The sequence below is a fragment of the Panulirus ornatus genome, chromosome 63 (assembly GCF_036320965.1).
Source record: "Panulirus ornatus isolate Po-2019 chromosome 63, ASM3632096v1, whole genome shotgun sequence".
In the NCBI taxonomy this organism is placed as follows: Eukaryota; Metazoa; Arthropoda; class Malacostraca; order Decapoda; family Palinuridae; genus Panulirus; species Panulirus ornatus.
The window spans coordinates 13,838,236-13,862,878 of NC_092286.1; the positions used below are offsets into that span (position 1 = coordinate 13,838,236).

The 24,643-nt window shown below is 48.5% G+C and overlaps 1 protein-coding gene across 4 annotated transcripts in view; it reads right to left on the reverse strand.

The window, feature by feature from the left end:
- atos (atos homolog atossa) overlaps positions 1-24,643 on the reverse strand; it is a 271,964-nt gene that overhangs the window by 125,606 nt on the left and 121,715 nt on the right. The window contains exon 2 of one of the 4 annotated variants that reach the window (XM_071656663.1): positions 2,271-2,406. The exons of the other annotated variants lie outside the window; for them this stretch is intronic. The gene's annotated coding sequence lies outside the window, so the exon portion shown is untranslated. The remainder of the gene's footprint in view (positions 1-2,270; positions 2,407-24,643) is intronic. 4 annotated transcript variants of the gene reach the window in all.

Sequence of the window (24,643 nt, forward strand, 5' to 3'; positions counted from 1 at the left end):
AATGCTAATAGTACAGAGTTTGGAGGGTTAATTTGGTGCGTGGAAGATGGTGCGAGAGGATGGTGGCATGAACTAAGCAATGTGGCTTCAGGGGAGGTACAGGATGTGTGGACCAGGTGTTTCCTGTGATAAGTTTACCCGACATATACTTGAAGAGGAAGAACTGTTTGTGGCACTTATGGTTAATACAGGGGGCCGTGTGGAAGCTGCTACGAATACTAGGGGTAGACAAAGTTATCTAATGCAGAGATGGAGTTTATTCCCGAGAGAGTAAGGTGTGTGCGCGCGAGTAGGATGGAAGGCTGGTAAGTGGTTCTCAGCGAAGGTGGGCCTGCATCAAGGATACGTGATGTCACTATGATTGTTTAATCCATTTATGAACGTGAAGAGCGAGGGAGGTGAATACAAAGGTTTTAGACCGAGGGGTGGATCTACGGTGTATGATGGGGGTGGGGACATGGAAGGTGAATCGGCTGCTGTTTCCAGATGACACGTCACTAGTGCCAGACTCCGGCTTATAGTGAGTCATAGGAAGGAAGAGGAGGCTAGGGTCATGGGTGCATTGAGGGAAGTGTAAGAGATGTGTCAGTATTCAATGTGAGTGAGGGTAGAGACAAGTTATGCTTGAACGTATATACGAGTCCACATGTGTGTTGTACTGACACGAGCCTTGTGCCCGTGAACGCGAACAGAATGGATACTAAGTGGGCCGAATACGTTTTCCGTGAAGAGTGATACGATCTGTGTAATCATCTTCCCAACTCCCCAGAAAACGGGGAAGTGACACCAGAGGCCAAGCCAGGGGTCATCAGACAGACAGACAGACCCAGGGATCACTAACCCCTCCGCCTCCTCTGGGGGCTGGGGGACTGGGCTGAGGAGAGAGAGAGAGAGAGAGAGAGAGAGAGAGAGAGAGAGAGAGAGAGAGAGGCAACCACTGGCACTAGTGCACCTAAGACCAGGCCTCCTGAAGAGGGACGTACTAGCCCATGTGCGTCACAAACCATAGTTGTAGGATCATGGACGGTGGATGGTCGGAGGCGACACCAGATGGATGTGTGGGAGTGAGTGAGTGTGTGTGTGTGTGTGAGTGTGGGGGGGGTTGCACCAGATGGGGGGGGTTGCACCAGATGGGGGGGGGACGCGTGAGGGAGTCCACAGGTAATGACCAAGGATGGATGGTGAGGGTTGGCCGGCCGACCACAGCTCACGGTGAAGAACGAAGAGAACCGCGAAGCAAAATTATATAAAGCTGACACATTATTCTGGGTTCGATAACGTGTGCTCACGACGAGAACAGCATAGACAAAAAAACCATGATCTTACTAGCATCTTTAAAGGTTGATTTTTTGATAATAACTGACCTACCCTTCAAACTAGAAGGAAAATGTCTTCAACACTTTGTATAAAAAAGATTCAAAAATTCTTTAAAATGAATCGTGTTTCGCTTGTCTGCCAGCCTGAATGGCCTCACCCTGGCTGACCTCCTGTCTCTTTCATAATCACAGGTGGAATCCTGGCAAAATCCTACCTACAGTAATGGGTTCTTGTGTCACTCAAGTCTCCTCCAGAGGCTACAAAACACGAGGGGAATCTCCGAAAGCATCCGATTCAAAACCTTTTAGTTACGACCCGAGGTGAAGTGGTAGGTTATTATGCGAATCTGGACGACGTATTGACGGATGGACGACGCACCGACAGACAGACGGACGTACGACGGAGGGACAAAGTGATCCCCGAGTGTCCGCCATGCAACGCGGGCGACACGACGTCATGGACTGAAGTCATGAGGTTCACTCCCGGTACATGCTTGCCCGGAGCTCTGCCCAGCCCTCTGGTCGACGCTGTTCCTAACCCTCTAGCCAGAGATGCAGCCAGCCCTCTGGTCGGAGAAGCAGCCAGCCCTCTGGTCGGGGATGCACCCAGCCCTCTGGTCGTACTTGTACTTAGCCCGCTGTCTCTGCCTATCGACACAGAGAGCTCAGAACACTTTTAAACAGCCATGTCCCATGACTTTTGACCGTAACTTTATCTAACAAGCAATATGGGTCAGGATATCAACGAAGAAGTTACTAACTAACTCTTATTCAACGAATTAACCAAAGATAAAACACAGATAAGATGGACAGGCTGTGTAAGTTTACCATTTGTGTTACGGGGTAAGAGTTTTGCACTAGTGTTGTCCCGTCTCAACAACTATATATATATATATATATATATATATATATATATATAACCAAACCCATAACACGGATCACTGGAGCGCCTACCTCCCGTGCTTAATCCACCAAAATCTTGGAGCACATCCTTCCACCGTGTCAGGTCGGAGGAGGAGCGGCGGCAGGCAGCCGGTACATGGGAGACCCGACACCACCTCAACCTCGCAAACAACTCCAGTACAAGTACCTGCAACGAAAAAAAAAATAAAAACGCGTTAATTACTACAGAATGACTGCCTAAATCAGTGTTCATTAAGTGATGGGAAGCTAATAATGTATGTATGTTTATATATATGTCTTGGTATGTCTTGGACAATCGTATGTTTACCAAATGGCGTTTTGGGTTCGTCTCTTCGATGTATATCAACTGACTTATATTTCTCTCTTGTGTCTCCCCTGATGATGTGATTATTACACGAAAGTGCACTAGGGAACTTATCGTGTTTCATTTTCCCCGTGGACTCATACTATGGAATATCTTGATCACGCGCAAAATTGTGATCCTTTCCATGTATATATATATATATATATATATATATATATATATATATATATATATATATATATATATACATATATATATATTACTCTAAACCATTTCATTCATTAATGTTTGAGAAACATTCTATTTACATTGCCACATCTTATTATCCGGTGAAGTACGACGGTGAATACGTGTGAAGAGGAGGGGAGATGGGTGGTGACAGAGTGACAGAATGGTGTCTGCATGGAGAAGGTGTAGTGACGCTAGAGGATGGTGAGGATGGTGTCTGCAGGGTGAGGGTATAATGACACTATACTATGGTGAAGATTGTGTCTACAAGGTGAGGGTATAGTGACACAATAGTGTGGTGAAGATGCGAGAGGTCGACTGTACTGTAATAACACTTAATGGTGACATGATTATGGTGTGGTGGTCTACAAAGACAACACTCCCATCACCATCATCACCAACACCACCATTATCACCACCACCACTCCCACTATCACCACCACCAACCATCACCACCACCACCACCACTCACCCTCCCTCATCTGGCCATCACCCTGACCAGTATGTACACACTACATCATTATCACAACTTATGATCAAACATTATAATTGTTTGTCAAGTGTGAGCCAACAGGCCCGACCCTGACGTGGTAACAGCATCCGTGACTAATGACACACACACACACACACACACACACACACACACACACACACACACACACACGAACATGAGTTATGACCTGTGCTTTAACGCTGAGTGCAACAAGGATTTTTGTGCCCTCGTAAGTTTTCATTTGAGAAGACATACTCGTCAGCACGTGTACCTGACGCCCGTGTGTTACAGGCCAGGGTCAAGAGTCAAGGCTGTGTGTGTGTGTGTGTGTGTGTGTGTGTGTGTGTGTGTGTGTGCGTGTGTGTGTGTGTCACACTTCCATGCCTCGCAAGGGGTTATAATAAGTATGACGAATGGAAAATAAGACGGAAAAATTGATTTGCAATACCTCACCCCTCCTCCCTTCCTCTTTACCATTCTATCCAAGAAGAGAGAAAATATTGAGGCAGTAGGATAGTAAGTATTGAGGCAGTAGGATAGTAAGTATTGAGGCAGTAGGAAAGTAAGTATTGAGGCAGTAGGAGAGTAAGCATTGAGGCAGTAGGAAAGTAAGTATTGAGGCAGTAGGAGGGTAAGTATTGAAGCAGTAGGATAGTAAGTATTGAGGCAGTAGGATAGTAAGTATTGAGGCAGTAAGACAGTAAGTATCAAGGCAGTAGGATAGTAAGTATTGAGGCAGTAAGACAGTAAGTATCGAGGCAGTAGGAGAGTAAGTATTGAGGCAGTAGGATAGTAGGGCTAAGAGGCACGACGGTAAAATAAGAATCCTTCAATATTACGACACAACGACCCTTTAACACGAAGGTACGACCTTAAAGTACACTGGCCAGTCTTCGATCTAGCTCTCGAAGGCCCTTGAACACCCAGGAGTAGTACCGTCGTACTCAAGGGTCACATCGTCGTAATCAAGGGTCGCACCTTCGTGCTCACAGCTGCGACAGACTAATTAAAGAAACAAGTGAAAAACCAGCATTGAGCTGAGCTAATTGCTTTTCTAATCAAGAGGAGCCACATCATTGTGGTGCTGGTCGTGCCAGCGGTAGCGCAAGACGATTACACGCGTCACAAAGCGTCTTTGTCCCAGACCCCAGTGGCCAGATCATCATTATTATAACAACAGATGTTGCAAATGTGGTTCACTGGGCCACCTCGAGATTCCTTCATACAGCTGGCTCACGGTCTACATGCGAAAAATGGGTACTGTCTCTAAATTTATCTCATTTGGACACCATCTGCAAATTGTCAATTTTACTCATTTGGATATCAACTCAAAATTTCAATTAACATTTGCCTTGCTATCTCACAATTTCTGTTAACAATGGGACACAATATTAGAATTTCAATGAACATTTGAATACTATCTTAAAAATTTTAATTAACTTATCAACAATAAGGTTCTTTGAAGTTTCTTGCAAGTTGTGCTTGGATCTAGCCATGAAAAGGTTCGAGTCTGGGCAATTCTGTCCTGAGAGTAATTCCTCAATAGAGACTTCGATGTGTCAACACCTGAGGCGAAAGCTGACAGGAAAGACTTCGATGCGCCAACACCTTTGGTAGAAACTGACAGGAAAGACTTCGATGCGCCAACACCTTAGGTGGACACTGACAGGAAAGACTTCGATGCGCCAACACACGAGGTGGAAACTGACATGAAAGACTTCGATGTACCAACACCTGACGTAGAAGCTAACACCTAAGCATATTTGTTCGAGGCATCAGTCTACCTCAACAGATACAAGAAATTCCTGATTTTCTCTGAGACTTAAGTAATCCTCAAGTCAACCAAAATTACCAAGGCAACAGAGAGAGAGAGAGAGAGAGAGAGAGAGAGAGAGAGAGAGAGAGAGAGAGAGAGAGAGAGAGAGAGAGAGAGCACCTGAGAACCAAGACCTGAGTGAACGGAGAAGAACTGGGTCATAATATGACTCATGAAAATCACGATCTTTAGAGACTTAAAAAAAAACCGACATCCCAAGCACTGACCAGACACATTACTCGGCAGATCTAACCCCAACAACCACCTGAACTCGGGAGAAATTGGCGGATTTAACATCTACATGAGGCGATGTGTGGCCGCAAGAGCAGGGAAACGCGCTGTGCTCTCCTGCCCATCCTGTGGCGGGTGGAAGGGCAACGGGAGACAAGAGAGTGGAACGAAAGATAACATCATCTCCACAGACTAGGTACGAGGCAACCAACAGCGAACACAGCTCCAACAGCAGCCGTATGTAGAGTAGTTATGACCCCTCCTTCAGGGGATTATCACATGTCCCTCCTACAACCACAGAGAAAACAATGCAAGTAGGATAAAGATTAACTCCAGGTATAAACACATCAACGTATTCCCTCGTAGGATAAAGACAAACTCCAAGTACAAACATATTCATCGACGTATTCCCAATGTCGAAAGGGTTGAAAACTTTTTCTTCTTTCTTCAGCTGGTGGATGCAGCAGCTTGATCCTGATTGGCCTTTATTGGTCCTAGAAGTTGACGGACCTAAAGCTCAGCCAACTAACCAATCATGGGGTGGTCATCGAGTGCAAGCACATACAAGCCTCGGAAAATCGTTCATACACATCCTCCAACCCACATCCAGAGCTGCACAAAGAAAAAGAGATAAAAAAAAAAAAAGACGGAGGTGAATCTCTCTCAAACTATATACAGATGCAGGTACCAGATCAAACCAGTTACGGTTCGCCTCCTTTGTAGCCAAATCTCTCTCTCTCTCTCTCTCTCTCTCTCTCTCTCTCTCTCTCTCTCTCTCTCTCTCTCTCTCTCTCTCTCTCTTCTCTCTCTCTCTCCGGAAAGAGAAGCAGGGGGTGAGGCAGGGAAGAGAGAGAGAGGGGGGGGGGGTTAGAAAGTAACAACCAAACCCCTGTTCCCCCAACTGGACGACACACCAGCATCACGTCACCAAACGCACGGGAGACCAATGACCTGTATACAAGACAACAAAGAACTTGGGATGGTTTCTTTCTTTTCCTCTTTCACAGAGGAAGAGTCCCAAGACCACACACTCAGTATTGATCCCAAGGTGAGAAGGAAGATTCGGGCCCCGAAGGTTAAGGGAAAGGCTCAGCTTTGCCCTGGGGTAAAGAGGATGATTCATGGACCCAAAGGGACGAAGAAAAAGAAGTCTTGGTGAAGGCAAAGGTCAAGATCACTGGGTAAAGAGCAAGATTCAGGCCTCAAAGGTACAGAGGAAGATGCAGATCCAGAGTAAAGAGAAAGATGCAGGCCGCAACGTGAAGAGAAAGATCCACACTCTCAAGTGAGCCAATGTTTGAGAGAGTAATAAGTACCAGTGGCCAGTGAACTGAGAACACATACTGAACAGCGATGTACTAACAGAACTCTCTCATCATAGCCAGCCCTTCCCTCTTGCTACTCTCCTTTGTCCATTTACATATACCATTACTTTCCTCACTCCAGCAGAAAACCACGTCACAGACCAGAAGATTTTCTATTATCTGCCATAACCATGTACTGTCCTCCAGCAGATCACCTCGCCCCAAACCATCACTTCATTGTTATCTGTCCTTCACATGCACTATCCTCCAGCAGATAACATCGTCAAAGACCATCCTCTGCTGTGTGTCCTTCCCGTGTACTTTCCTCCAGCAGGTACCCTTGTCATAAACCATCAGGTCTTCTGTTATCTGTCCTGCCCACGAACTACCTTGTCATAGACCATAAGGTCTTCTTGTTATCAATCCTTCCCATGTCCTACCTCGTCATAGACCATCATGGTCTTCTGTTACCTGACCTTCCTATGTCTTCCCTGAAGATAAAACATACAGGAAATCAATTCTACAGCACTCGTCGTCCATAAAGCCACGGACAACATGTCCATGCACCCTTATATCAGACCAGACTCCTGAGGGGTCATCGTCCTGCTACGACAGTGCAAAAGAAGAACTTCACACCAGGACACTCAGCACTGCTGACAACTCAAAACGACTCCAGCACCTACCTGGAGCTTCCAGCTCCTCCTCACTAAAGGTTAGAAGCCTTGCCACAAAAGTCTACACACCAGCTATACAAGGCTTTTGAAGGAGTATCTCATCAGGTAACAAAGATGACACGATACGTAAGGTATAACCCAACCCACAGAGCCCGGTACACAACACGGACTTTATGAGAGGTGGACGATCCTGTCCTTCACAACAGCTCCACCGTAATGACAAGGCCGGAGGGACGTCGAGGGGAAACCAGAATACTGATTGACATTTTACAGTGGAGTCCAATTCCGCCAAAAGGTCCGACCTGGACAAGAGGTGGACCACGGAGCGACAACGAAGACCACAGAGCGACAGCGAAGACCAGAGAGCGACAGCGAAGACAACGGAGCGACAGCGAAGACCAGAGAGCGACAGCGAAAACCACGGAGCGACAACGAAGACCAATTTAGCGATAACGAAGACCACGGAGCGACAGCGAGGACCAAAGACGTTCACTCGCAAAATACGATGTTGCATTTTCAGTTTTCTATTAAACATCCGAAAAAATCGTAGCTGGCTGGAGGCGACTCAATGCATCCCTCTCCCCCCAAAACACACTCACACACACATACACGTAGTTAAAAGCTTAGTTCTTCGTAACATCCTTCTGGGCTGGACAATGGTATGGCTCTCTCCTCGAGCGGTTACCAACCCAAGTCTATATATCTGGGTCTGAGAAAATATGAACCAAGAAAAAAAAAAAATCTCCTTCTTAAATAAAATGAACAAATAATCGTCTCCAAATGTAAACAAGAAGGATAAAGAAACGTTCGTAACATTCCGATTTATGCGCATAAAAAGATCTACCGTGTGATAATGTCCGTCGATCATCTTTGGACTCCACCAAGCAAACATGGACACGTTTGCTTCTGAGAACTTTCAAAACGAGAGAAGCATGACCAATGAGGACATACAAAGCAGATGGTCTCTCTCTGTCTCTCCACTCCGCTGCGCTAGCACCACCGTATCGGGCAGGAGAAATTACCGTGAGATTAGACATGCAGGGGTCCGTTTCCATATCCCCAACCATTTAGCACAAAATCATAATTACTGTGGGGGGACATAAAACATACAACAACACCCATTAGACAGCAGAATGACGAACGAATGTGAATGTATATATTCAACCACACTGAAGACCAGGAATGGTGCGAGGAAACATTAAAAGACAGCACAGACGTCAGGTCTCGACCCTCCTCAACCTACTTCCAGCCATTATAATAACAAACAGCACGCGAAGGCCTTGGTAAAATAAGGGGGACACCTTCCCCCACCACAATGTGGCACACCGAGCCAGGCTGCACACTGTATAGCAAATGATCGGCTGCAAGACACAGACGGGCTGGCAAGTCCCTTCGTGAGGTAAGCACTGGTGGCAGACATGAGATGCAAGGGGAGGAGTCGAAGAGAGGTGAGCTACGAGCCAACGATCAGTGATGGTGGTGGAAGTGAGGCCCGCTGGTTATCAGGCTACAGACCCGTTATCACCTGGTGATGGGAGGGAGAGAGAGAGAGAGAGAGAGAGAGAGAGAGAGAGAGAGAGAGAGAGAGAGAGAGAGAGAGAGAGAGAGGAGAGAGGAGTAGCGGAGAAGAAGCGAGGGAGGAGGAGGCGACAGAACAGGAATGATGGAAGGGAGGGAAGGGAGGGAAAATGAGTGTGTGTGTGTGTGTGTGTGTGTGTGTGTGTGTGTGGGAAGATGTCAGAGAGTGGAAGGGATATACTAGAAGGAAGGAAAAAGAGAGGATGTTTGAGGAATGAGTAGGAGGAGAAGGAGAAGGAGAAGGAGGGAGTTAGAACAAAGAGAGAAAAGGTTGGAGCGAGGAAGATCAGCGAGGATAAGGGAGAGAGTAAAGAAGACTGAGGAATAGTATCCACCTACCTACAAGTACCTACAACGACCATTTGCCATCGAGCAGAAATAGCGCGTAGCCCTCACCGCACTGGAAAAGGAAGGAGAGATAGGGAGGAGGGAAAGATGGGAGGAGGAGAAGGGGAGAACAGTTATAAATGTCTCAAGGATGGGGGGAGAAAAGGAAACACTTGGTACACTGGGGACGAAGACGACAACAGAAGCAAGCGACGTTCTGGCTAGAGGTCCACCATTTCAGTTCCTCGATCAAAACAAACCAAAACAAATTTACAAATCTCCGTGACGTGTCACAATTAGCGTCCCTGACCGTGACGCATTCACGGGCCGCCCAGGGTCGAGAGTAAAGGTTCGAATCCTGGCTGCGGCAGTCGGTCCACAGCCAACCCAGCTGTTCATCCTAAAGTAGCCTTCGAAGTGACATTTTGCAACAACTAAGTCTCCGCTGTGATGGAAACGAACACACCAAATGTTTTATTTATGATCCAACATGTCCGACAACAGCCTCGTCAAATAGACTTCAGAACAAGTTTCGATAAATGTCTCCTCAATTCTCTCAAAACATGCCTTGGGGGAATATGACCTGAACGACCCTGGTGATGCGATCTGGTAGCCCATCCTTCAAGGGCGGCCGATGCCAGAGTGGCTGAGTAAGTCCTGTCCTTCGTAGGGAACTCCCACAGACACAAAAGGGGAGGCGGCCGATGCCAGAGTAGCTGAGTAAGTCCTGTCCTTCGTAGGAACTCCCACAGACACAAGAGGGGATGCGGCCGATGCCAGAGTGGCTGGGTAAGTCCTGTCCTTCGTAGGAACTCCCACAGACACAAGAGGGGATTACAATGGGTTCCTCCCAGCGAAAAGTCCCTTCAAGGCAGACAGCCACAGAGGAGGAACGTAGGCGTGTTAGAGAGGCGGCAGGAGGGGCCTTGAGCCCTCTAACCAACGGACACACACACACTCATTCCCATCCACATCTTCGCTCCCTAAAAACACCAGCCTCATGAACTCCACACACACACACACACACACACACACACACACACACACACACACACACATATGCAGATGAGCAGGTAATTATGGCCCTCACCACGGCCATAAAAGTTAAACTATCAGGGAAGCCCACTCACACTTGCTCTCCTACATCATACAACACCACTACTCTCGCTGCCAGACCCATACAGCTGTTTATAGGGACGAAAACACACACAAAAAAAATCAATAGACAGTTTAATATATTGGCGTTGCATGCGAGTGTCGACTATCAGTCCCTCTGGCCTCGCCATCCTCCGCCACTGGTGCGAATTGGTACCAAGTGGAATATATTGATTCGCTCGCTCTGTATATACGAATAAATGAAAAATGAATTCTCCCCTGACATTCAATTTTCACTTTTGTGTTCGCGGTAATACAACACTGCGGTGTCATCTGTTTGTTCTACCACCGGGGGGGGGGGGGGGGGGGGGGGGGGTTCAGAGGGTGTTGGGTGTTTTGTGTAATACATTATATTTGACACACGTCTCCTGAACAAAGTTCCGCGGGCCTGATGGATTGTATTTTTCCTGAACGAGTCGTCAAGTCTGGGGTCGCCTCTCTCTCTCTCTCTCTCTCTCTCTCTCTCTCTCTCTCTCTCTCTCTCGTCTGGTGTCAGGTTCCATGTACTTTAGGAAAGAGAGAGAGAGAGAGAGAGAGAGAGAGAGAGAGAGAGAGAGAGAGAGAGAGAGAGAGAGAGAGAGAGAGGCCGACTCTGCACGAAGCTCTCCTCCTCCTCTTCTTCGTTGTTCTGATGTTCACTTCCCAGCATCAAGTGAAGCTTATATAATCAACCAACGCAAGATCATCTAATTTCTATGGCTAATGGCTACCCCCCTCCCCGACACACACACAAACACACACACACACACACACACACACACACACACACACACACATAGTGTATAACCACCACCACAGTGATAACTTCCCATTCTTCTTCTGTGTCACTCGGGCAATACAGTCCACACTGCCCCACCCTCACTGCATCACTCCCCGGGAGGAAGAAGACGTGGAGAGCGAGCCAGGCTGAACGTCGACTCCTGCAGCAGTAGTACCACATAACTATGATCGCTTTACGCCCTAAAAAAAAAACCCACATGGAAACTAGCGTCACTGTAACAGACACGACTGACGCTGTAACTGCCATGAATACCTCTAGGTTACAGGGATGTCCGGCAGGTTACAGAAAAGTTAAGCTGAGACGCCGGGTATTCCAGCGCGTTGGTTCAGCTCCGCGCCTTGGTGAGAGACATAGTCCCGAACATTTCATGGCAAATTGATTGCTTTATGCAGGTGTCCCCAGCAAATTCATTGTGCACCCCATGCTTATCCTGTGAGATGTAGCGCAAAAGGATAACAAGGGGGGGGGGGGGTCACAAAGGGTCTTAGACCCCAGTGGGTTGATATTACATAAGATGTTACAATTCGTATTTCAGTACATACATTACTTAAGTATCATATGGTAAGTTTTACCGACTAGATGCAAAAAAAAGTGGATACAAACTTCAAATTCCAGGTATAGTATTATTAACAGTAAGGTGTTGTGATATTTCTTGCTGGGTTTGTTTAGATCTATCCCTAAATGGCTCTTGTGTGCTCTCAACCCGGGTGATCGCAACGGCACACGGTCTGAGGTGTTGGAGAACTCGTGCGATCACCAGTACTGATGCTCTGGAGGATAGGATTCTAAACTCTACCCAAAGTATGCTCTGCCCTGAGCCGCTACACCTTGAGGAAACAGTGTTCAATAGCACTTCGTATCTGTAACTGCCTGCCTTGCATTTATAATCCAGCCTGAACCTTCTCACTATGACGTATGTGTTGGAGGTGAGGGGGTATTTGACCCTAACTTGTATTATCAACGTCAGTGTCTTGTGTGCGACGACTTTACCTTGATGCTATGTGTGTGGATACATCACAGCTCGCCTGACACTACCCTATACCAGTGCTATCCATGCCATTCTCAGCTCCATCTTCTTCTGGTGACGGGACGAGGATCCTCCTAGGCATACACGGGTCCACTTGTCATGCTCCTTTGTCAATGTATTTACCCACTGTACGCTCTGTGCTTCCCTCCACCTACCCCCTGATACTGTACCTACTGTGCGCTCTGTATTTGCCTTCACCTACCCCCTGATACTATACCTACTGTGCGCTCTGTGCTTCCCTCCACCTACCCCCTGATACTGTACCTACTGTGCGCTCTGTATTTGTCTTCACCTGATACTATACCTACTGTGCGCTCTGTGCTTCCCTCCACCTACCCCCTGATACTGTACCTACTGTGCGCTCTGTATTTGTCTTCACCTACCCCCTGATACTGTACCTACTGTGCGCTCTGTGCTTCCCTCCACCTACCCCCTGATACTGTACCTACTGTGCGCTCTGTATTTGCCTTCACCTACCCCCTGATACTATACCTACTGTGCGCTCTGCACTGGCCTCCACCTACCCCATGATACTGTACCTACTGTGCGCTCTGTACTGTCCTCCACTTACCCCCTGATACTGTACCCACTGTATGCTCTATACTGGTCTTCACCTACCCCCTGATACTGTACCTACTGTACGGTCTGTATATGCCTCCACCTACCCCCTGACACTGTGCCTACTGTACGGTCTGTATGTGCCTCCACCTACCCCCTCATACTGTACCTACTGTACGGTCTGTATATGCCTCCACCTACCCCCTGATACTGTACCTACCGTACGTCCTACACTTTCCTCCACCTACTCCCCTGATATGTGCCTTTCACCTACACTAACGCACAAATGTTTTATCAATATAAATTCAGCCATAAAAGAAAAAATACGAAGCTGATCAGCCGGTCCTGACCAGAGCCAATCATGACGTCGTAAAATCCCGAATGGAAAAATATTGTGAAGTCATACTCGAGGGGCGTCGACACCTTGAGCCAGTAACACCTGCTCACCTCCTTGCTTGATCGACCTGCCCCAAACAACTGCTCGGCCACACCTGCCCCACCCACCAACTACTGTTAACACCTGCTTCAACACCACCACCACCACCACCACCCCACCTGTAAGACACGACGACCACCACAATCATCGGCAGTACACCCCCGTGAGAGAGAGAGAGAGAGAGAGAGAGAGAGAGAGAGAGAGAGAGAGAGAGAGAGAGAGAGAGAGAGAGAGAGGAGGCAAGCCCACAAGAGAGGGCGCCAGGTCTAGCCTCCTCCTCCTCCTGCCTCAAGCGTCCACCTGGCGTGAAGCAGCGCCAACTGTACTACAATAACAGTGAACCAATCTGGGTCAGGTGTTCTGCCACTCCGCAAGCATCACCTTGCCCCACGACGCACTGCCAGAATAACAACGGCTCGTCCACGCGACGACGTCCGTGTGCCAAAGGTGACCTGGATGGCGTGACAGAAGCTAAGCCTATGATTCCTTGAGTATCTCTCTCTCTCTCTCTCTCTCTCTCTCTCTCTCTCTCTCTCTCTCTCTCTCTCTCTCTCTCTCTCGAAGCGCGACCACACGAGAGATGAACGAGACACTGATGTACCGTATACCTGGTGAGCAATACAGAGGCGAAGCAGAGGTGGTCTCACAGCTACCCCGCTCTGCCCTCAGCCCCGGGAGTGGAGTAGGCAGGGAGGGGAGGAGATCCTGAGTCATCTGGGGTTCACTTGGGAGACTGTGGGGCGTGTGTGGGTGGGGGGGGGGATGGGGTTAGTAACCTAGGTCATCTGGTCACCAAGGAGAAGTGGGGTAACTATGGTCATCTGGGGTTGGTTGGCTAGGGACAAAAGGGGGGTAACTCGAGTCATCTGGGATTGACGAGGGAGAAGTGGGGTTCCTTGGGTCATCTGGGGTTCACCAGAGATGTGGGGGACAAAGTGGGGTTCACACCAGGGATATGTTGGGGAAAACTGGGTCACTCAGATTCACCATTCATGGCGCTCCACTCGAGCTGGTGAAACACTTCTCTCCTGCTACCACCACGTACCACTTCTTCCTCCTCCTCCAACAGGAGGAAGGTGCCCCCTTCTTTCTCTCCACCAGGTTGAGTGTTCTCTCCCAGTACAGGTGTTCAGAGCGCATAAAACTAATCACAGGTGTCGAGGGCATTTTTCTACTTGTATTACATCTGTCAAGAGCACTTGATACTTGCAATACAGGTGTCTAGCCTAGGCACTTGACATTCGTAAAACAGGTGTCAAGGGCACTTGATCCTCGCATTACAGGTGTCAAGGGCACTTGATACTCGTTCGACAGGTGTCAAGGGGACAGCTGTTCTTCCACTGGAGTTGGAAGAAAGGTCTCATCTTCGTGCAAGTGTCAAGGAGACTTTGACTCTCACCTCAAGTGTCACAAGGTCTCGACTCTTCATCAGAACAGATGTACAAGGGTTCTGATTCTCTGTGATAAGATGCGAAGGCCTCCCAATGCCCTCCATGTACGGGGGGGGGGGGCGAAGTACTCGATGCTCTCCCAGTACAGGTGTGAGAGGCTCTTACTACTCTCCCGGTAGAGGTGTGGAAGACCCGTCAACACTCTCCCAGTACAGGATTGAACTCTTAATGCTCTCCCAAGGCCAGGTGTGAGGAGGGGGAGTTCAGTCCTCTCCTTAATACAGGTGTGAAGAACTATCAACATTACCACTACCACCACAACAACAACAATACAACTCCCTCCCCTCCCCAACCGTCAACACCCAAACCACAACCAACACCACCTACCCCAACTGTCAACATCACCACCTCAATATCCCTCCCTACCTCAACATCCCTCCCTCCCTACCTACCTTCTCCCTCCTCAACTGTCAACATCACCACCTCAACATCCCCTTCTCCCTCCTCAACTGTCAACATTACCACCACAACCCCCTCTCCCCAACAGTCCAAACCACCACTACCACCACCACAACACCCTCCCTAACTGTCAACACCACCACCACAATCCCCTCCAACCCTCTCCTATAACCCCACAAACCCTCACCAACCCCCGCCCATACCACCACAACCCCCCCTCCCTTAACCCCACTATCACATCCACCACCACCACTTTCTCTCTCTCCCCCCTCACTCCACTTCCTCCTCACGCCGCCCTAGTATCACCCCCTCCCCACTCAACCGTCACCAGGAACAACCAATCAAAAATCGTACCTCCACGAGTGATCTAACCTTCCTAAACGATGCTTCCACAAGTCAACGACAAGCCGAAGAAGAAGAAGAATCCTGACGCATACATTAGCCAGCGCTCCTCCTACAGACGCATAACGCCCTCCCAAACCCCTCCATGCTCCATTCCCACCTCCCAATACACATACACACACACACACACACACACAAGCGCGCGCGGTTAAAAATAACCCCACACCATGACCAGGAATTTTTTTCGTACCCTAAGAGTCCAGCGACCAGACCGGCTGCTCCTTCATCTTCCTATAAATAAATGGGGGGAAAAATACATATACACTGGCAATGTAGACCGTGTTGTGACCTCCCCCACTACAAGTCCAGCATAACCCCCCGCGTTGTGACCTCCCACCACTACAAGTCCAGCGCAGCCCCGCGTTGTGACCTCTCCCTAAAACATGTCCAACACAGTCCCGTGTTGTGACCTTTCCCAACAACAAGTTCAACACAGCGCTGTGCTGTGACCTCCCCACAACACGTTCAGTACAGCCTCGAGTTGTAACCTCTCCCTACAACACGTTTAGCACAGCCCTGTGTTGTGACCTCCCCCACAACACGTCCAACGTATCCCCTTGTTGTGACCTCCCACCACTAAACGTCCAACGCATCCCCGTGTTGTGACCTTCCCCTAAAACACGTCCAACGCATCCCCGTGTTGTGAACTTCCCCCGACAACACGTCCAACGCATCCCCGTGTTGTGACCTTCCCCATAACACGTCCAACGCATCCCCGTGTTGTGACCTCCCCCCACAACACGTCCTACGCATCCCCGTGTTGTGACCTCCCCCCACAACACGTACAACGTATCCCCGTGTTGTGACCTCCCTCACAACACGTCCAACGCATCCCCGTGTTGTGACCTTCCCCCACAACACGTCCAACGCATCCCCGTGTTGTGACCTTCCCCTAAAACACGTCCAACGCATCCCCGTGTTATGACCTCCCCCACAACACGTCCAACGCATCCCCGTGTTGTGACCTTCCCCCCACAACACGTCCAACGCATCCCCGTGTTGTGACCTCCCCTACACAACACGTCCAACGCATCCCCGTGTTGTGACCTCCCCCCACAACACGTCCAACGCATCCCCGTGTTATGACCTCCCCTACACAACACGTCCAACGCATCCCTGTGTTGTGACCTCCCCTACACAACACGTCCAACGCATCCCCGTGTTGTGACCTTCCCCCCACAACACGTCCAACGCATCCCCGTGTTTTGACCTCCCCAACACAACACGTCCAACGCATCCCCGTGTTGTGACCTCCCCCCCACAACACGCCCAACGCATCATCGTGCTGTGACCTCCCCCAACAAGGTCAGCAAAGATGATATGACCACCAACATACTGGTCAATATCAGCACTGTGACCTCCAGAGGACCATCTTGGCCTAAATACCTCTCACAACCACCCAACCGCCAGACGGAGTCATGTCCTCATCATTCTAGAACCTACAACGGGAGAGCGGCTTTTTACTCTCTCTCTCTCTCTCTCTCTCTCTCTCTCTCTCTCTCTCTCTCTCTCTCTCTCTCTCTCTCTCTCCTGTAGCGTTCGGGCCACGCCACCTCGCTTGGACCTTGGGTCTGTGTGGTCTGCGTATCTATGTAATACTCTCTCTCTCTCTCTCTCTCTCTCTCTCTCTCTCTCTCTCTCTCTCTCTCTCTCTCTCTCTGGCTTATTACACACTAGTGGGCTGGTGGCTTTCCGGCTACAAACGTGCAAATCCCTCTCCACCTCACATACATTAGAACGATGACCCGAAGCTCACAGGACTTCGTGTTTCAAGAGAGCTTACAGCGGCTAGCGGTGAGCGGCACGCGCTAGCCCAGACATACAGATAGATATGACATAGGTCGTAAATACTGGAAAGTTAACAGGTTCGTTCCGTCTGTGTCACACTCTCTGCCACACTGCGTGCCTCCTGCCCTCTACATCTGTGTCTTCACGGCACCTCTCCCCTGACCCACCTACCCACAGGTGAAGGCCAGCCCCATCCCCGGGGAGAGCGGAGGGGATTTCTCCCCCGTGGCCACAAGAAACGTTTCCCAGCCATGTGACGTAACCTATGCTTCCCCCACCCCAACCCAACCTCCCTGGTGTTGGTGGGGCGTGGGGAGAGGAGGGGAGGAGGACCTGGGTTGGGGGTATATTAGGTAGGGTGGAGGGAGTGGGAGAGGCGGTGGTCGACCTGGCGGCTGGCTGGGTTGAAGGGGGGAAGGGAAGAGAGAGGAGTGGATGGGGGTTAGGAGGAGCCCATACACCTGAAACCACAACATCGTATATATATATATATATATATATATATATATATATATATATATATATATATATATATATATATATCTTTTTTCTTTCATACTATTCGCCATTTCCCGCATTAGCGAAGTAGCGTTAAGAACAGAGGACTGGGCCTTTGAGGGAATATCCTCACCTGGTCCCCTTCTCTGTTCCTTCTTTTGAAAAAAAAAAAAAAATTATATATATATATATATATATATATATATATATATATATATATATATATATATATATATATGAAACTATAAAATAAAAAATATATTATAATAAACGAGTTTAAGTCGTTTGGTTAAGTGGTAAAGCAGAGACCTTCCCGAGTTTGGTAACCAATATTATTAACAAAATAACAGCCATCAGCTGTCAATATCTCTCTCTCTCTCTCTCTCTCTCTCTCTCTCTCTCTCTCTCTCTCTCTCTCTCGAACCAAAGCCAACCTTGGGTCAGGTCAGAGGTCACGCTATCGTATATTAACAGCCGTGCTGCGAGTGGTTGTAAGGCTGTGTTTAAGGGTCGTAGCGCTGTGTTCAAGGGTTGTAACGCTGTGCTAAATTGTCGTAACGCTGTGTTCAAGGGTAGTAACGCTGTGTTCAAGGGTCGTAACGCTGTACTAAAGGGTAGTAACGCTGTGTTCAAGGGTAGTAACGCTGTGTTCAAGGGTCGTAACGTCGTGTTCAAGGGTCGTAACGCTGTGTTCAAGGGTCGTAACGCTGTGTTCAAGGGTAGTAACGCTGTGTTCAAGGGTCGTAACGCTGTACTAAAGGGTAGTAACGCTGTGTTCAAGGGTAGTAACGCTGTGTTCAAGGGTCGTAACGTCGTGTTCAAGGGTTTTAACGCTGTTCTCAAGGGTCGTAACGCTGTGTTCAAGGGTCGTACCGATGAGCCCTTAGTGTTATAGTCATACTCACTGGGCCGTAACGCTGTGCTCCCGGGATGAACGCTACACGACTGATCAGTTCGACAAAATATATTGTTATAATCCTGTGTGTCGTAGAAGGGGTGGGAGCAGCGGGAGAGAGAGAGAGAGAGAGAGAGAGAGAGAGAGAGAGAGAGAGAGAGAGAGAGAGAGAGAGAGAGAGAGAGAGAGAGGCTGGAAATCCTTCCCTCCAGTTTTAACTTTTCCAGAAGAAAGAACTCAGAGAAGTGCGCCAAATGAGGATTTTTTTCCCCCCCCCTCTAAGGCTCAGTCATCTATTCTTGACGCTGCCCCACCTCGTGCGGGAAACGGCGAATATGAATGAGGAGAGAAAAAAAAAAAAAAAACTTACCACAGCCAGGCAGATGATGATGATGATGATGGCCCGTCAAGTTGGACAGTACCTGGCCCCCTGCTATGTACTGTACGTACCTCTAACCATAACTTTACCTCCTATACCTCCCCGTCTGCGAGTTGGTCCACCGTGCCTCACCTTGACCTTGCCTGCCTCCTCCCCCACCGCCCCACTTCCTCCTCTGGCAGCACCAACCACCAAGCCACTGTAGAGACAGAGGGAACCCTTCGCCTTTAAAGCACCAACCAGACAGGGGCCGTAAAACTGACCCTCCGCTAATGACAGATCGATAGATAAGGCTACTGCTGCTGCTGCTTGTCCCTACCTTAGGCCTCTGCTCACCAGGTGAACCCGGGGCTCTCACTGAGGTAAGTTCTAAACTCACTGACTCACTCCCTCCTAGTTCCTACCTGACAACAACAGTAGCGTTGGAGTAATCAGTTACCCTCCCAAACGTCACCAACTGTTGGTAAGAGTGAGTAACAACCAGTTATCAACAGCATATTTCAGGTTAAGGAGAGAAAGAGTTTTTTTTGGATCATAATGATGCAGCAATGAATTCTACACAATTCTGGTTTATGTACATTTTCTTTACTAGTCTCCGTCGATGGTCCTGGACACGGAGGAAGGCCCTTAGTAACGCCTGGTCATAACAGAAGTATAAAAAGACCTCGTAAGATCAGAATAAAATAACGGAGAAATACTCTTTACGTCCTGCAGCAAGCGGGCGGCCAGCCTGCCTTGCAAAGAGGAACAGGTAGCGGAGGTTTGGGAAGACAAAGACTTCCAAAGCTTAGCGGCGTAAGGAAGAAAACAGGTATGAAAAACGGCCCCACCCTGCAGTTGCCAATGGCCGCGCAAGTAATCCTGCGACGCCAGTGTCTTGCCGATTATTACACGACTTACAAACAGCCGGATCACATTACGAAGTGCCATGCTAGCTGGTTACAGAAGCAGGTCGTCATCAGGGTGCTGTGGGGGTCGTCGTCAACACACCGTTGCGTAATCTCTAGTTAGGTTCACAAAAGTAAAAAGTCAGAATCATCCTCGGCAGAGCGCTGCGTCACGCCTGGTATACAACGCTCTGCGTCTGCGTCGCGTTGTAACACACCCACCCGACTGTTGTCAGTTTATAAGTGACACGTCATGAAGCCCATGTTCGGCACGGAGGAGTGAATCATTTGAAACAGTTTTGGCTCAAGCTCGTCGGAACGCAGGGGCAGATCCCACGTCAGTCATGGTCTACTTCCCTTATGGCAGGGAGAGATTTTCCTCAATCTAGCTAGCCAACGATATCATCTTTTTTCCTCCCCGTCAGTTCAACGGGGGGGAGGAGCAGGGGCGGCCTCGCGCGCTGGTACAACGGTCGATCTCCTTAACCAGCGGTGGACCCTCCTGGGCAAGACCCTGCACGTTGCGCCCGCGGCTCCGCTGTTGCTGATGGTGGCGTCATCTCTCAACCCCCTCCTCCTCCTCCTCCTCTCCCTCCTCCCTCTTCTCTCTAACCCCCCCACACACAACAACACACTTGCCACAACACGAACCACAACATACCCCCCACCCCCTTCCCTTCCCACCATCCTACAGACATTAATATCAAAACATCTCAGATTCTTTTAAGAAAAAGACTTATTTACTATATATATATATATATATATATATATATATATATATATATATATATATATATATATATATATATATGTATATATATATATATATATATATATATATATTATATATATATATATATATATATATATATATATATATTCTTGAGTCCACGGGGAAAATGAAACACACGGACTCTTAAGAATATACTTAATCAAGCGCAAAATTTTGATCCTTTCCAATATATATATATATATATATATATATATATATATATATATATATATATATATATATATATATATACATATATATATATATATATATATATATATATATATATTTTTTTTTCTTTTTTTTTTTTTTTTTATACTTTGTCGCTGTCTCCCGCGTTTGCGAGGTAGCGCAAGGAAACAGACGAAAGAAATGGCCCAACCCCCCCCCCCCATACACATGTACATACACACGTCCACACACGCAAATATACATACCTACACAGCTTTCCATGGTTTACCCCAGACGCTTCACATGCCTTGCTTCAATCCACTGACAGCACGTCAACCCCTGTATACCACATGACTCCAATTCACTCTATTTCTTGCCCTCCTTTCACCCTCCTGCATGTTCAGGCCCCGATCACACAAAATCTTTTTCACTCCATCTTTCCACCTCCAATTTGGTCTCCCTCTTCTCCTCGTTCCCTCCACCTCCGACACATATATCCTCTTGGTCAATCTCTCCTCACTCATTCTCTCCATGTGCCCAAACCATTTCAAAACACCCTCTTCTGCTCTCTCAACCACGCTCTTTTTATTTCCACACATCTCTCTTACCCTTACGTTACTTACTCGATCAAACCACCTCACACCACACATTGTCCTCAAACATCTCATTTCCAGCACATCCATCCTCCTGCGCACATCTCTATCCATAGCCCACGCCTCGCAACCATACAACATTGTTGGAACCACTATTCCCTCAAACATACCCATTTTTGCTTTCCGAGATAGTGTTCTCGACTTCCACACATTTTTCAAGGCTCCCAAAATTTTCGCCCCCTCCCCCACCCTAAGATCCACTTCCGCTTCCATGGTTCCATCCGCTGACAGATCCACTCCCAGATATCTAAAACACTTCACTTCCTCCAGTTTTTCTCCATTCAAACTCACCTCCCAATTGACTTGACCCTCACCCCTACTGTACCTAATAACCTTGCTCTTATTCACATTTACTCTCAACTATATATATATATATATATATATATATATATATATATATATATCCGGGATCAAAGAAAACGAGAGTAAGACGAGGCAGCAAAAGGTGCAAAACTCCGTTTTCGTTGCCCTGGCGGCAGGGTACGGGGTTGGGGGGGCTGGATATAGGGGAACCAGAGGCTAAAGAGCGGTGACTTTAGCCATCGTTCTTAACTGCTGTACTTAACTTCTCTCCTGCGGAGGAGGAGGAGGAGGAGGCTCTCGACCCTCAAGATGGTGTTCGGTGGGAGGAGGAGGAAGGAGGAGGAGGGTGGGACGGAAGGCCAAGGTGAGGTGAGGCGGGACGGACCCGGCCAAAAGGGAGGGACGGCCGGACCTGTAATGTCCGTCGCCCCTGGCCCATCCTACCCTGCCGCCTGGTCCTCCACAAGCAGCACCACCAGCGGCGGCGGCAGCGGAGGCGACCCAAGGCCAGTCGGACGACCGTCAGCCAGTCACACGGGGGAGGCGTTACTGGGGGGGAGGAGGAGTGTGTGAGTTCCTGGGGGAGGGCAAGGAGGACAACAGGGGGAGGGAGGGGCTTTCCCCAGGAACGGGGGGGAAGGGGAACGGGCAACAACCTGGCATAAAAGGCAGATCGCCCACGGCCGCGCTGCCCCACACCGCCTCCGTCACCGCCGCCTGCTGAACCAACCCACCACGTCTCTCTTGCCCCAGACCCACACCCGGCCAGTCTCCTCCCCGAACACCACCACCAGTCTCCTCCCCCAACACCACCAACAGTGTCCTCCCCAACACCACCACCAGTCTCCTCCCCCAACACCACCATCAGTCTCCTCCCCCAACACCACCACCAATCTCCTCTCCAACACCACCACCAGTATCCTCCCCAACTCTAACGCACACTCCTCAACACTGCCAGTCTCCTTCCTAATTACACCACAGTCTCCTCCCGAACTCCTACATTCTCCTCCCCAACTCCACCACAGTCTCCTCCCGAACTCCAACATTCTCCTCCCCAACTCCCCCACAGTTTCCTCCCCAACAGATCCACAGCTTCCTCCTCAACACCACCGCGACTTCCTCCCCAACACCACCACCATTTCCTCCCCAGCTCCGCCAAAGTCTCTCGCAACTCCAACAGTCTCCACCCCAACTCCTCCACAGTCTGTCTCCTCCCCAACTCCACCACAGTTTCCTCCCCAACATATCCGCAGTTTCCTCCTCAAAACCACCGCGATTTCCTCCCCAACACCACCACCATTTCCTCCCCAGCTCCGCCAAAGTCACTCGCAACTCCAACAGTCTCCACCCCAACTCCTCAACAGTTTCAGTCTCCTTCCCAACTTCACCATCTCAGTTTCCTCCCGATCTCCATCACAGTCTCGCGCAAACCCCACCACAGTCTCCTCCCCTGCCAGTCTCCTCCCCAACCTCCACCACAGTCGGGGGTCAACCACCGCCAGCCCACCACAAACCCTTGATTGCCACGAAAAAAAAAGGAAAAAAAAAATGATGAAGGACAAATGTTAGCACACAACATCACATCCTTCATCAATACATTGGAAAAACAAGTCTTTAATATTTTCATGGAATCAATACATCATTGTATAGTGAATCTAAAAGCAACACCATCCCCCTCCCCTCCACCTCAACTACCAACACACACACACACAAACATGGCCCTCCGTGATGTCCTGGTTAGCGTTGCTGACCATGTGTCAGCGCAGGACTGCATGGGTTCGAATCCCTTGCGAGGCAGTCGGCTCTCATCCAACCAAGGGACTGGTTGATAAATTGGATAACTGCCTTAGGCTGGTACATGTAATTTCCTGTTTGTAATTACTTGTTTGTTACTGTAAAGGTGGGAGTTTTACACTCGTGGAGGGCCCCCAACTCTTGAACATATTCTATGAAACAACGTTTCAACTTCCATCATTCCATTCATCCATCAATTTGGTACTTAAAAGAATCTTTTTTTTCTACATCTTTTACGTCTCTCGCTTCATGTTACGTCTCCTGGTGGTTCCATCCATACATCTTTCAAGCTGTTCAATGTCTACGTCAGGAAAATGGTTTGAAAACTTTATAGAGGTTATATAATCAAGTCACCTCTCTCTCTCTCTCTCTCTCTCTCTCTCTCTCTCTCTCTCTCTCTCTCTCTCTCTCTCTCTCCTACCTGGTGGGGAGAATTAAGGCTTTCCCCGTCACACAACTCTCATAATTCTAGTACCATCTATGTTGCCCTCCTCTGGACCTTCTCTGTTAGCTCTTTAGGTTTCTTACGCAGCGGCGACCAAACGTGAAAAGCACATTCGAGTTTTGGCCTCATGTAACATAACTTGCTAAATACATCCTCCATCTCAATACTCGGAGGTTATTCTAATATTTACTGGAAGACAGTTTGTCTTCTTCAGTATTCTACTAATTTGAGATTCTGGCAAAAGAGGTGAGGATTGATATCACCGCCAAAAAACCCTCACACACATCCACACACAAACACGCTTTGCCTGAAGCTTCTTCCCTGCTTGACAATCATCATACTCGGGACTTCCTTTTATTCTGTTCAGTGTTCATTTACTTCACATCTGTGACCTTCGTCAACACAACGAATGAGGGCCTCCAGTGTACATATTATCTAACAGGGAATAAGACGCAGGAATCTGTTTTAAGAGAGAGACTTGGAATTCAATATCGTTTCCCCAACCTGTCGCCAGAGCCATACATTAGGAGAACAGGAGGACACAAAACTGTCTGCAGGCATATATTCGAATCATCAAAACAAGGATCACAAAAATATTCGGCCAGCTTATCACAACCTACACACGAAAGACCAGAAACTCGAATGTGGTTCTCA